Here is a 12283-nt window from a genome sequence, read left to right as displayed (position 1 = left end):
CTGCCTCTGCCTTGGCCCCACCACCATGGCTTTGTCCGGAAGGAAGGACATCCAGAAGGTCCCCCGGTCTAATTAACATATTACCCCTTTATTAGTATAGATAGGTATTATAGCAAAACATGACGATTAGCAGGGACTGTAGAGATCACCTCATCCAACCCCTTAGCCTGAGAAATGAGGAAAATGAAACCTAGTGGTGAGAGATTTGCCTAAGCTGCCACACCGCCTTATACAAACAAGTAAAGTAATAAAACTGCTTGAGGCGGTTGGAACAGGTCCCTAGCTTGACTGGGTTGCAGAATTAAGAGCAAGAAGTAAATGTATGTCAGTGTGTACACTGCCCACCCCTGGGCCCCAGCGGTAGCTATTGGTTATTTAAAACGGTCAATTCTGTTCACAGGTTTCATGTAGAGGGACTCATAAGACTTTTTGAAATAAAACTTTATTAAAAGGAACAAGGAGATTAGAACAACCAATCCAGTGTTAGCAGAAAGCCAAGGTCAGACTGTATCTTTCCATCATTAAAACTTCTCATGGGCCAAAACTGGTTTGGCTCAGTGGATAGAGCTTCGGTCTGCCGACTGAAGGGTCCCAGGTTTGATTCTGGTCAAGGGCATGTACCTTGGTTGCAGGCACATCCCCGATAGGGGGTGTGCAGGAGGCAGCTGGTCCATGTTTCTCTCTCATCGATGTTCCTGGCTTTCTATCTCTCTCCCTTACTCCTCTCTCTAAAATATCAATAAAATATATTATAAAAACTTCTCATGGGTTTATAATGTGATGACTATATTGTGGGCCTAGATGGGTAGTTACACTTACAGCAGAGCATTAGATAAACAGTGAACTGTGTTCAGCCACCCTTCAGAAAGGACGTTGTCTTGCTCGGTGGCTGAGATTCTAGAGGGCATTTCTTTTCTCTTTTTGAGCTCTTTCCCTAACGTGAAGGTGCAGTTCCTCTTACCAGTGCCAGTTCCATTTCTGCTCCTTAAGCTTCGGAGGGCTTAAATGAACCTCAACCAAACCATAAACTCAGCAAGAACATGAATGAAAGAGGAAATAGCACAATGCCCTTTCTACTATTCTCACTCTAGTCTACTGAGTGAGTCTGAACTTGAACTTCCCCTCTGCAAAAGAAACAACATTTAACACACAGGGTTTCTGGCTTCACCTGAATTTTTACTTATTTTTACTTTTTTGTAACTTTACAAAGTAGTTGCACAGTGGCGATAACTTTGTGTCTAAGTCAACCTGTGAAGTGGGTTAGTGTGAATGGCGTTCTCGTGGTATAGCTAAAGGCTCCTCAAACTCCATGCCTTGAATTCGATATTTATTTACTAAAATAAAATTCTAGACCCACCTTCACTGTCATCCTACACTTTAAACATCCTAATGAAATTTGGATAAATTGATGTCTACTGGGCACCCAATGAATTTAATCAGAAATGTCAGGCAATACCATTAAATTATCATACTCGACACAAGGAAGTTTAAAGTGTCAAAAGCAACTACAGGTTTCTCCTACCATTTATTATAAAATAGTGCTCCTTGGAAACCTTTCATAAGCCAAATGGCATAAAGAGAAGAAGCAATGATCATTAATTTCATATGGAAAAAACTTTTGAGCATTCCCAGACTCAAAAAACATAACTTACTAAATCAAACCAAATAGCATCTAAAATCCAAAATAACACTAACAGATAGTAAAAGCAGGAACCATATAATAAATACACAACCTAAACCTATATAAAATAAAATAATGTATGTACAGAGAAGTTTTCCTTATAGACTGACTGACATATACTCAAGATACACTTAGAGAAAACAGGTACTAATATGGTCATTCATAAAAGCAAAGAGGCTTAATGAAAAAAGCAGGCCATACCTCTAACAACTTACCATAATGATATTGAACTGGTCGTTGGTGAGAATTAATGCTCATGAAGATTGATTTCCATTTTATAATGCGAATTCTGAACCAGCAGGGAAAAAAGGAAGCCCAGGTTGGAAGGACTGGGCAACTGAGTTAACTACACGTCTTCTTATCACCTAAGAGGAAGCTTTATCTGTAGTGTGGACTGATTTATAATAATATGAGAACCAGTTCTTAAACAGTGAGAAGTGAAAGTAGGAGGAAAGTGGGGAGGAGGAAGGCACACTATGAAAAAGATTTGGAGAGAGATACATAACCCTGACAAAATTCAGAAAGCTCCAATAGAGTTTACAGTTTCTATAAAAAGCTAGCCTTAGACTTCACTTTATGTAGAATTAGACCTATATAAGAGTTGAATGTACACTTTAATATCGTCAAAAGAAATGCTGACATTCTTTTTTTTTTTTTTAAATTACCTCTTTCTGTTGTTTGTCCACATTTCTACTTGGTTTGTATATTTTTAGAATTGATTTGTAAGAGCTTTTTGGAATATTATAGAAATTAACTTTGACCTAAATATATTGCAGATTTTTTTTTTTTTTACCTGATCTGTTGCCTGCATTTGACCTTTTTAAGTGATTGCATTAACTACACAAAAATTCCTCATGGGGATTATATTATCACAATGATAAACTAGGAAATGTCGAGATCTTGTTCCATCAAAAAACAAGAAACTGGCTGAAGCAGCCCTATCGTAGCTCTGGAAAACAGCCAAAGATCTATAGTAACTAAGTGAATGCCCCATGAAAAAAAATTTTGCCTTAAAAAAGAGAAAGATAGGACACTTTATGGCATTTTTATATTCATGTTCGCCCTACCCCCTCTTCAGCTCAGCACACCCTTCAGTTGGAAGACACAGCAGCCCTATTCCTAGTTATCTCCTTTGAACTGAAGATTGCCGACAACTGGGACAAAAAGATATGGTGAGGACATACAGTAGAACAAGGCCCTGAAGAGAAGCTGGCATGAGACTTTTGGGATATTAAGACATTCAAACACAGCCATGTGCATGAGGCCATTAAGAAAGCTGTAGGAAGCTAGTACCCATTGTCTTCACTGTCAGAAAAGTGTAAACAAGGGACGCAGAGGCTCATGAACCTTGAGCTCTGCCAAGGGCCAAGGCTATGCACCGTTTAATCGAGACAATGGTGTCTCAAGCAATTTCCTGACCAAATAGTCTCAAAGCAAATCTTTACTAATATTTACTGACCTTTAAGATTGTCTGTTACTGGAATGGCTGCCTGACTAAGGGCAATATGTCTATCCAAAATGGAATAAAAGGTTGGCAGGGCCTGGGCACCAGCCAAGTCCTTCCCCTTGTGTTGGACTCTCCTCATGGTCCCCCATTATTTCCAAATTTTCATTTCTTGTCTTATCTCATCATTTGCCTGTGGCCCTTCTCCAGATCCTGAACCCTAAGCCACGTGGGATGTGGCTTATGACCTTTGCAAATTATTTCATCTTTCTAAGCATGAACTTCCTCCTCTGTCTATCAGAGACAATGTAAGCAACTAACTGAATTCTGTAAGGTTTCGGGACAATTACAATAAATGCCTGGCACATGATAGACTATTGTACCCAATAAATTACAGCTATTATTTGTACCATGAAGAAAAATCAAGTAGTTCTTGCAAGAAAACTAGATAGGCAGTGCCCCTGAGTTTTGAACACTCAAAATGAGTCGTGTGCATAGCTTGCTGGCACGCAAGAATTACACCAGTGGAACAATGTAGTGTTTCTCAAAGAGTAGGCGTAGACAGTCTAGGAAAACAATACCTGACTTTATCTGTATAATACCATCTGGTGGCAGGCAGATACTGTTACAGCCCATATGTTCCAGGCACACCACCAGCACATCAAAAGGGGAGATTGGTTAAGAAGATATTGTTGAAAAGACTCTTTTTGAAGATATTAAGGGATTTTAAGATGTACATTTTAAAAATAAGGGTATGCTTTTGACATGGTTATAACAAGATTATTATTCAATCTTCATCCAAAATATTATACTAATTCCCACATTCTATTCCTACCACATAGTTCCCAAGAGTGCCTGCTTTCCTATAGTACTTCAACTTTGACAATGGGATAGATCAGTGATGCCCAAAGTGGTCTATATCGACCCCCAGGGGTCTATGACAACCTGCAAGGGGTCTATGTCAGCGAAAAAAAAATTTTGGGGTCCAAGAAATGAAAATGGGGGTCCACGATAGTGGATCTCAACATACACTGATAGTACCTATTTACTTACATCATATTATCTTATAATATAAAAACATATAAATTATTTATAAAAGTACCTATGAAATAAAAAATTTATTATATGTTTATAAAATTGTGTAAGTTGTAGGATAAAAACCTGCACATAATGATATACCAGTATCATCTTGTTACAAGCATATGCGCAGTAAACATTCTTGCCAATTTTTGTCTCAAAGCTTCGCGAACTTGCACCGACTTGTTCAATTCGTCACTCTATAAATATGAATGTGAGAAAAATACGTTCATTCGTTTCCTGAATCTTGAATAGGAAAGTGCTGAGAAAACATTTAAAAAAATATAAACTGGTAGTTTATCATACAAATTATAGCGAATCAGTGTTATTTTGTTTGAGAATGCCGGAGAAAAGTAGGTACATTATTTTTTATTAAATTTTATGTTACGTATATTTTATATAACAGATACAAAATTTTATTTTGAGTAGTTTTAATTTAAATTCAATAAATAAATGTATAAAACTTAACATGTGTTTTTATTTCAAGTTTTTAACACTAAACTTCACTACAGTTAGAAATTTACAAAAAAATCAATATCAGGTAAGTAGGGGGTCTACCCAAAACCGAAAAACATGCCAAGGGGTCTACGGCACAAACAAGTTTGGGAACCTGTGGGATAGATGGAAAATAGCATCTTGCTGGTTGGTGAAATCTTTAAAATAGTCAAGGAAAAAAAAATGTGAGCGGAAGTTTTTCTACCCATCAAAATGATCAAATATAAAAAAGCACAAACTATTATCAGCCAGTAATAATTTAGAGACTATTGTGCACATGAACCCTTCCTAAAAAATCTACTTAGGAATGAGCCTCAGACACCCAATATGACTAGAAATAATTATCAACACACAAGCTAGTGCAACCATTAAATTAGGTTACTATAGAAATACTACTGATGGAAGGTTAAAAGGCAAAGAATATATTTTGCAATGCTCTAACAATATAACCACAGTACTTGCCATATGTGAAATAGACTTATATGAGTGTTTATGTTTTTTAAAGGAAGGTTTTTTAGATGAAACCTTGAAAAACAAACTGCTCCTTGGATGAATTTAATATTCAACTTCATAATTCTTTTTTAAACTTAACATCTCTCTTTTTTACTTGAGTTCAATTTTTCAAATGCTACCAGTGACATTCTAAACTATATTTTCATTTACAAACAAATCAACTTTCCTTCAGAATCTTCATTGAGATGCTCTCCATTGGCCATTTCTCAACATTTTACACATACAGAAAATTTGAGAAATTGCACAGTGAACACCTCAGAAACCCACTAGCTTCTACATTTAACATTTTAGTGTATATACTGTATCACATGATTATCCATCTATTTATCCCTCTATTATTCTATCTTATTTGTGATGCATTTCAGAGTAAGTCTCAGACATCACTAACTTCACCTCTGAAGTCTTCAGAAGGTATATCATTAACTGGAGTTCAATCTTTGTTGACAGTTTCTTTTAGACATTTACCTACAATGAGATATACCCATCTTAGGTTTACCACTCAATGTGAATAAATGCAAACCACCATTAGGGCATAGAACATGAATACTTTGACCCCAGAATGTTTCCTCTTCCTCATTCCCAGTAGCTTTGTCTTACAATTCCCCTCCCAGAGGCAACTTCTATCCTGATTGCCTTTCACCAGAGAGGAGTGTTACCCTATTTCTAGAATTTCAAGTAAGTGGAATCATGCATTAAGTGTGTGTTTTTTTCATTTACCATGATTTTTTTTTTGAGATTCATTCATATTATTGTGTATATCAATAGATTTTCCATATTGAATGGTATTCCTTTCATGCCATATGATTTATCTTATATATGGAATCTAAAGAACAAGACAAATGAACAGACAAAACAGAAACTCATAGATACAGAGAACAAACTATTGACATGACTTCCGTCGCGTACCCAATTTTCTGTGGGTGGTTGTCTGTCTTATTTCTAGGTTTTGCCTATTGTGAGTAAAACTGTTGGGAAAATCTTGCAGGTGTGTTTATTTTGTAACATGGTTTTTCACTTTTCTTAAGCAAATACGTAGGATTGGAACTGCTGGTAGGTATAGCTTTACTTTTGCTAAAGCAGTCAAGCTGTCCTATAATCCCACCGGAAATGTACAACCTCCAATTGCTCTCCACCCGTGACCAGACTTAGATTGTCTGCCTGTGGAATTGTAGCCACTCTGGTTGGTTGCGCAAAGCTCTCTCATTGTGGTTTTCATTTGCCTTTCCCTGATGACTAAGGGTGCTGAGTCTGTCTTTCTTTTTTAATGACATGTCTGTTCAAATATTTTCCTCATTTAACAAAGGGTGTTTACTTCTCTTTTCAACCCCCCTCTCCGGTTGGTTTCTGCAATAGCCACAGCTGCTCCTCCGGGTTTCCTCTCCTTTTAGAGCTTTGAGGGGAGAGAGACCTTTCCTCTGGCCTCTTGCACAGGTGTCTCCCAGAGGCCCTTCCAGAAAGCACCTCCCTAACTTCCCTTGGCCTAATGTCAGCCTCCTGAAGCAGGCCGCTGTATTACAGCTCCTGTTGAACCTTCAAACCTTCGGCTTTTGGCTGGACCAAAGTATATCCTGCCAGGTCCCTAAAATTCTCTGACTTGAACCCTGGAGAATAAAGAAATAAGCCCTTTTTCTCCCTTTCATGCTGACTTGTATTTGCAAACAATGCTATGCGTAAAGCATGAGACAGGGAACTATAATGTTCGAGAAGAGGAAGGTGGGGATTCTTAATGTGTTCCTGCCTAACAGTCCCACCATGGAGCTTAACTATATACTCTATTGCGCAGTTCCTTTGGATGGTGAGGTATTAAGGAGCATGTCATTCTAAGACATGACACTAGATGGCACAAAGAGATAAGCTTTTTATTTTTACACTTACCCTGAAATTCTAAATGCCAGCAGCAAAATTTCTTTTTAAAATCAGGTGACTATTTTTGTAATTTTTAAATCACAGTTAACATTAAATATTATTTTATATTAGTCTCAGGTGCACAGCATCATGGTTAGACAATGATATAATTTACAAAGTCTAGTATTCACCTGGTACCATACATAGGCATTACCATATTATTGACCAGATTCCCTATGCTGTACTTTACATCCCCGTGACAGTCTTGTAACTACCCATGTATACTTCTTCATCCCTTCATCTTTTTCACCCAGCCCTCCAAGATCCCCTCCATCTGATAACCAAACCAGTTTGTTCTCTGTAACTATGCTTCTGTTTCTGTTTTGTCTATTCATTTCTCTTATTTTTTAGATTCCATATATAAGAGAAGTTATATGGCATCTGTCTTTGCCTATCTGGCTTATTTTATGTAGCAGAATACTCTCTAGGTCTATCCATGCTGTCACAAATAGTAACATTTCATTTGTATGGTCAAGTAACATTACATTGTATATATGTACCACTTCTTCTTTATCCAATCATCCATTGGCGGGCCCTTGGGTTGCTTCCCAAGTTATTGGTTATTGTAAATAATGGAGCTAAATGAGCTAGTCAGATTATATTATAGTCATTCTTTCCAATCTAAAGAGTTTGTAATTCTTGTTCAAGACCAGTTTATCCCTCTGTTCCAACTCACCCTCAGGTGGGAACTTCTGCACAGGTGACTGGGGTCCCTCAGCCAGAGAACTGTTGCCCACAGAACTTAACTAAAATTGAACGAGCATAAACTATACACAGACACAAGAGTTAAAAATGCATGAATCCCAAGGCTTATTTACCAGAGTCCTGGTGGTTTCCAGAAGCCTAGGCAAGTCACCTGGAGATCCGCGCTGACAGACACACACACTGGACAGAACACGTTGCTGCAGTGTCTCGGTCAGGAACGAGGCCTCAGAAGTTTGGCTCACAGGCAGAGTGACAGCTTCACTCAGGCAGAGTCTCACGCAGTATTTTGAACAGGGAGAAGAGAGTGGGAGAGCATGTCGGGTGGAGGAGCCCTTCGTGGTCTCTGCCAGTGCCTCTAGGTCCCTTCTTTTATGGCCATTTCTGGGTGTTTCTTTGTTCCTTCTGGGTGCAACCAATGGGTCTTCAGTGTGTCTAATCAGGCGCTCTCCAGGTACTTTTTGCCTCGGTTTCCAACTTTCCAGATAAACACTTGTTAGGGTGTCCACATAGTTACAACTTTCCAGATAAGCACATGTTAGGGCGTTCACCCAGTTAGGGCTCAAAGTCAGTTTTAAAACTCAAGTTTTACAAAATAGATTCAAGTCACACTAAATGGAGTTACTTTTACTAAGCCTAAAACACATTCCAAGTAATTTCTTTTACTTAAAATAAAATCAGAATAAGATCAGAAATATAATTCACACAAACTATAAATCACTCATAAAAGTAAATGCTTTCATTCCTATTTTAAATCACACAAATAATTATTCTTACACTGTTTTAAATCCTTAAAACATTACACTAATATAACTATAACATCCTCTATGCTTCTTCTTTTCTGTTTCTTTTATTTCATCCCTCACTCAGCCTTCCACGAAGCTTATTCTAAATAAGTCCATGAATGAATTGAGTCGATGAATGAATTGCTAAGTGAATGTGAGACTGGCTCCCTTGACTTCATCCATCTATCTCCAGCCCTTCCTTCCCCTCTTCTGTTCTCCACCCCACCTGCTTCCTCCCATTTTATTAATCTGTCCTTGTCGTTTAATTGACCTTTGTTAGTGATGGAATTTAGGACCCTTGTTTGAATTCCTCCCTTTTAAATTCATTCAACAACATAATCTTTTCTGTTGTGCTCCACTTGCTTTCCTGCTGTGTCGTTTTAACTGCTGGTGTTTTATGTTGTGGTTTCCACTTTCATCTCTGCCTTATATGCATTAGACTCCTGCTCACAGAAACAGATTGAGCCAGTGTTTGTGGAATGGCTTTTTTCACCTCAGCTTGCAAATAAAATTTGAATGATATTAAAAAAAGGTTCTTTGGTAATCTGATCATAAATTAGTTGGGCAGGTCTTGGTAGGTAGTCCTGCCCAAGGCATAGAACTTCTTTAGCAAAAGGTTGATCTTTGCCTTAAGCATTTGCTTGTCCATTGTTTTGTGCATTTAGGTGAACACACATTTAAAATACCTTTTTTCAGCCCTAACTGGTTTGGCTCAGTGTATGGAACATCCATCGGCCTGCGGACTGAAAGGTCCCAGGTTCGATTCCGGTCAAGGGCATGTACCTTGCTTGCAGGCACATCCCCAGTTGAAGATGTGCAGGAGGCAGCTGATGGATGTTTCTCTCTCATCGACGTTTCTAACTCTCTGTCCATCTCCCTTCCTCTCTGTAAAAAAATAAAATAAATAAAATGCCTCTTTTCAGCCCCCTCACAAGTGTAACCACCCTCAACAGAGCACATAATAGGAACTGTCCTGTAATTTGACCCCCACCTTGCTTTCTCCGACCTCCATGTAATCTTCCTTAATTCCCAATGTACAATAGAAGCCGAAAAACTATTATTCTCCCAAGCATTTGCAATCTTGCTCCCTAGCAATTGTTCATTTTGGTTCAAATAAACTCTTACAAAAATTCTCTATAAGTTCAGACATTTCTTACATTGACAGAAAACACATTTTAAACATTGTGCTTATTATAAACAGTCACTGGTATGAAGGAAGATGAGTGTAAGGAACTTTCTTTTTACCACTTTTCCCCTCTGACATGAATATCATCATATTTCATACAGGGAAAAAGAGTCTAAGGGTTGCGAAGTCGGCCAAATTATACAGGAGGGAAGGTCATAATCATGAACCGCCACTAAAAAAAGAACATGCGTGCAGAAATCTGGTATCACTAGCAGTTTAGCACGACTTGATGGATTTGCTGCACATTTGTTTGCTTGCTCCTTTGAAACACGGAAGGCTGACACATGAATCTCTGACAGGAGAAGGTCTCCATGCCAAGGTTTCTCCGTGGCACCAAAACATTTCCTCTCCTCCCTGGACATCCAGATAAGAACAAAGCACGCCTCCCCACTTCTCCAGCCTCAGCCCTAGGTGGCGGCCTGGGCGAGAGGCCCCGTCCTCACCCTCAGGGCAGGGCTGGGAGACTGCCTCCCTGGTCACTGCCCTGGATGCTGTCCCTTCCTGGTGAAGGGAGAGGGAAGGCCAGTGGGCCGGGCAGCGGGCGATGCCCACAGCACAAGGAAGTGGACTGCATGGACAGAGCCAGGAGCCTCTTGCACTAACACTGAGGAAGATCCCCCAGCTCTCCGAGACTCACAGACCTTCCTTTCTTGTTCATCGCCCTGCCTGGCTCTGAGTCAGCCACTGTGGGTCCCTCTGCAGGCCATTAGCTGTTCAAGGAGAATGAAAAAAATGCACCCTGAGACCTTGGCTTTTTTTTTTTTTTCCCCCTTTCCTTTTCTGTTGCCCGTGAACTTCTTTGCAAAGCCAGCTGGCAGAGAGTCCAGGAATGTGTGTGAATGCTGATGGAGACCTACTGCGCACTGCAGGCCGGCCAGGCGCTTCCTAACATGGTGCTCGCCGCCGGCCGGCACTTTTAGGGCAGTGACGTGCCTGAGATGCGAGCTTTCCTACCTGCAGGAAGACTCAAACGTTTAAAATGTTTCTCTCTATTTTATTGGGGGTGGAAACAGAGGGGGGGGGAGGGGGCGGGGATCATGTACATTTTAATAGTCTCATGGCCATTTTAAGCAAGTTCCAGGAGCATACACACTATCTCTGTCTCCTCACTGCACCCCCTTCCTGGGAATCTCAGAAAGCCAAATGTAAATGCTGTCCGTATCCCTACAGGTATTTTTCCATGGAAAGGGTAATCACTTTTGGTTTTGTTTGCATTCAGTTCTCAACTGGGCCTGCTGATTTATTCAACAATATGGGCAGAGTGCCATCGATATGCTAGACCCTGTAGTTTATCCTGAGGACACAGCAAAGAGCAAAGCGGACAGGGTCCCCACATGAGGGGACTTATAAAGGGACAGGGCAGAGGGAGACATGAAGAAAATAAAAATAAAGAACCGCGTGTGTCTTACCTTGTTCTCAGTGCTCTGGCACTACGGAGGAAATGAATAGGGTGATGCCACGGTAGCCAGTTGGGTGGCAGGAGCAGTAGATATTATGGACAAGCTTTTTTCACTTCCGATTTCAACCCAATTACAGGATCCCATCCCGAATGACAGTAAGGGTGCACGCTTGAACTGCGGAAAGAAAAAGTTCCCCCACAATGAAAAGTGAAAATGCCACTTCTCAGACTCCCTTGCAGCTAGCGTCTAGACTGTGGCCTCATGTGAGACACTTGGAGGAAATGACAGCAGAAGGCTGGGGGTACTTGTGAGGAGAGATTTGGGCAGTTGGTAGCAGAGGCCTTAGACTGGTCCAGACTGGTCAGACAGAAGCTCCACCGTGGCAGGTTCTCAGGGGCAAGTGGTGGCAGCAAGACTTCCACAGAGACACCTCTATGTGTATGTACCCTGATGGAGTCACTCGGCTGCTGCTCTGACTGCAAAGCTTCCAAGACCCATGGCATGGGGGAGGTTTTCTCACCTCTTCTCATATGGTTACGTTAGTTTGTGTTGTATCCTGTTCAGGACCCTGTACTTGAGCCTTTTCCAGGGCTTCCTTAAAGACAACAGGTCTACTTCTACTCAGAAGCAATGCACCTTTGTCAGGGACTGTTCCCTGCCCTGCGCTCAGTGGGAAGCTGGGAAGAAGACAGCAAGTGAGAGGGATTCTCAATGGTCTCTCCAGCTGCCCTTGGCCTTTGAGAACTTGTCAGCCTTTATCAGTGGATTTCTTCCAGCCTGTGTCTATGGCAGCTCCATTTTCCTCTCATGCTTTGCCAAAGGTGAACTGGCCTTTGTCACCCATTTCCCCTCCATGGACTCTTCACTCTTCAGAATTGAGTTCACTTGATTGCCTTACAACCTCAGCTTTCCCATGTACTCAAAACAGTCATTCTTTTGTAGACTATCTGGCTCTTTCTCATGGCGAAGGTGGGAGTGGCATCTTCCTGAAGTTACCTATTTATCCAAAGCAGAGGCAGAGTTCTCTGCTTCTGCTTCAACATCCAATCCCTGGGGGTCTGGAATTTGAGTCTCTCTCTGGCAGGTGATCAGAGC

The sequence above is a fragment of the Pipistrellus hanaki genome (genome assembly GCF_964339955.1).
Source record: "Pipistrellus hanaki genome assembly, chromosome: 3".
Taxonomy (NCBI): Eukaryota; Metazoa; Chordata; class Mammalia; order Chiroptera; family Vespertilionidae; genus Pipistrellus; species Pipistrellus hanaki.
The sequence above is the reverse complement of the archived record's forward strand: the minus strand, read 5'-3'. Positions refer to the sequence as shown.